Consider the following 3,402-nt stretch of genomic DNA (forward strand, 5'->3'; position numbering starts at 1 on the left):
ACAGGAATATAAATTATTGTTTTAACAACATTTCTAGAAGATATCATGTCTACTTGTAAAAAATAAGAAAATCATTGTTGTGTTGCACTAAACAACCCCTGACAAATGAAATCAATTTTTGGATGAAATACTGAATCTTGTGAGATAACAATATAACACAGCAGTAGAATCTGATGTCCTCCATTTTAAACTGTCTATCTTGTGTTACTGATAAATGTTAATCTTGTGATGATAACCTGTGCTCCACCTTCTCCTTCAACATACAAGAAATTGATTACGTGTGAATGAGTTTGACTGAAGTGTTATTATGATTATGCTGATAAATCTGTCTACACTGACAAAAGACATATCTACTGTGCAAGTATGCAGAAAAATCCATTTATAATTTGCACTGTTGAATATTTCAACTCCATACCTGTGATATTATTGTTTTTATCAATAGATTGTCTCCTGTCAAATTTGTGCAGTTTGATTTATTTACAAGTGCTAAATAGGTAACAACACTGGATAACTCCCCTTAAAAATTGCAAGAATGATTACCATTTACCATAGAGATCTTTCATTATTTACCCTACTGGTGAAACTGGGAATAGGGTGGGGGTACTTGGTTGTCCTCTTTATTTTTACATGTGTGTGTATGTTTGTAACAGCAAACTTTGCATCAAATTTCACATATTTACAAAGCATCAAAATATCTTTTATATATATATATAGTTTGAGAAAATCATTGATAGCACTCTAGTCACCTCACTTTTTCAGGGATTGCCATCAAACTTTTTATAGCACTGAAATGTTTTCAGGGTGGTTGGGTTAAGGTCTTGGTGAATAAAAACATTGTCAATTCTCTTGTGGTTTTATTCCTTGAAATATTTTCATCAAACCTCATACACTGACAAATAACCTTAATAAACTATATTGTCAGAATTTCATACTTATTTATTGCATTTTCCCATTAAAATCACTTGCAAACTAATTGTGTATTTTTTTTCTAAATCAGTTCCAAGCATCACCATCTTTATAAATCATAAGTGTTATTGCTTAAGGTGGCCAGTAGGTGACATTGCTTAAACAACACTCTTTAAGCTAGTTGAATATGTGCTTTAAAGTCATATGATATTACATTGTTAAAAGTCATCTTTTTATAGAAAAAAAGTAAAAAAAAGGATGTTATTTACCTTGTGTTACAAATGTGGCCCTGACTTGAGAAAACCAGAAATTTTAGTATTTTAACTGATGAGTTAATGAGAATTCCTTGACAATATCATGTCTTGTGCTGTTATATATAGCTGGTAGTCGCCCTCACAATATCTTTTTCTTGGGTGGAAATTCAAACTGTTTCTGCTGCCTATCAGTGATTGTATCAATGGATTATTTACTGCTGTGTTATTGAGCATTCCATGATTCAAGCTTTTAGCATAAAAAAATATATTTCAATAATTTTAAATTACATTTGATATTTTAAAAAATGTCTACAGTATATGACCTTTTCTGTGTGGTAGCAGTATGGTTATATACTTTTCACAGCATTTGTATGTTGTAAATTATTGAAGAAGTCTTAACTTTCCTATTGTATCCATTGGAATGTGAATGTGATATTTGGAGTGTACAGGTGTATGTAGATTGTAAGATTGTACACCTGGGGTCCAGTCAGTACTTAATACAGTAGATATCCTTGGATAAGCCCAGAGGTTTCAAACCTTTGGATGGTCGGTTGTTGTAGTAATAATGCAAACATGATGGGGATTCAGTTCCGTGATGGGGCATGAAAAGGGATATGGGGTCAACTGCAATGGTGACTACAAAGTAACCATGTGGGTTTTCCCTGGGTACTCTGGTTTCCTCTCATAGTAAAGCCCCTAGCAAACTTTCATCCTTCCATCTTGGCCATTAAGAGAGTTTAATGTAGGGTGATAACTTATTTCCCAGTTGTGTTAATAAAATAAAGTTTATAGTTAAAGCTGATAGCCTCTGAGCCAAAGTCAGTTAGGGGATGGACTACTCTACTGACGCCTCTGAGCCAAAGTCAGTTAGGGGATGGACTACTCTATTGACCATGTATTTTTATAACCAGACAATTTACTGGATAATACTACATTGTATGGGAAACTTAGTTCGATACCCACAAATACCAGGATACGCTACAATGTGTCTCCCAACACAAATTTACCTCATTAGATTGTAGTCCTCTGTAAGTTTAAGCTCTTTGCTTCAGAAAAAAAAAATTGCCAGTACTTTTCTGATGTTCATGGTAATTACATCTGTTTGATTATGTACTAGTCCTTTGCTTGGTGTTTTCCCAGACTTGTTAAAATGATCTTTGATATTACTCTGTCTGGTTCATGAATGTTCTCACCTTTTCTTCTTAAATTTATTGATTTTTAGTATTTTTTTTTTAAAACTCCTGGGAGAAATTTCTCTGTTCTGTCACCGATTAGAAGCTCTTGTGAAGCATGAAAACCGATCAAGGCTTTAAAAGAGAACAGCTTTGATATGGTTGAGCGGTGATACACGAAGATGTTCAAACTGTTTATCAGAGAAGTAATTATCCACTAAACAAACTGATACTATTTCAATTATTGTGTCTGGTGTACAATGCTGGAAATTTCAAATTCTGTTTCTTACTTTGAAATTGCATTCATCCAAATGTCAATGAATGAAATACTTAACAATTGTACATGGATTCATTGATTAAATTGTGAATGTTAAAAAAATATAGGTAACAGTTGTTTAAAAGTATACATTTGGAAGAAATAGTGATATCTGGTGCCTGTCAAGGTTACAAAAAGTTTGAAGGTCATATTCATGATAGTTCAAGGTTGCTAAATGTTTAAAGGTACAAGAATGACACTTTAGTATAATAGTACAACGACAAGATAGAAAACACATTTACTGGTGAAGATAAGATTTTAATGATAGAGGATTGACGCCAACAGAAAAAGGTGTTATTTCCAAACTGAAGTCCGGAAGGGTTTCAACAGATAACATTGTCTGTACCTGCCGTGACCTACATTCATGAAAAGGAAAATTGTACAGATCTACGACCTACAATTCTGAATGAGACGATCTTGAAATCAGAATGATCCCTCCAAGTATCAGTTGTCCAGTGGCTTTTTCAGGTGGTCTTGGTTTAAAATCCCTAAAGTCAAACATGTGGCTTGTCCTGCCATATTGATGACAACAAATTATAGGGTTTCTCTTACACAGATTGCCCAACCATGTTTGACTATCCTGCAATTTAATTCTCTCCTTAAACCCCACCCATCCCACACCAAAAATATCTTGTCAACATGGGCTGTAAGAGGGGTGCATCTTTACCTGAGCATTTTTGTAATAGACAGTAACACGATGGAGGTATTGAAGGAGGTACTGTCTATGACTAGCCTACAATTACCGTCATTGAGC

This window comes from Ylistrum balloti, unplaced genomic scaffold, assembly GCF_031769215.1.
Source record: "Ylistrum balloti isolate Yb309-2 unplaced genomic scaffold, AGI_CSIRO_Ybal_v1 Utg369972, whole genome shotgun sequence".
In the NCBI taxonomy this organism is placed as follows: Eukaryota; Metazoa; Mollusca; class Bivalvia; order Pectinida; family Pectinidae; genus Ylistrum; species Ylistrum balloti.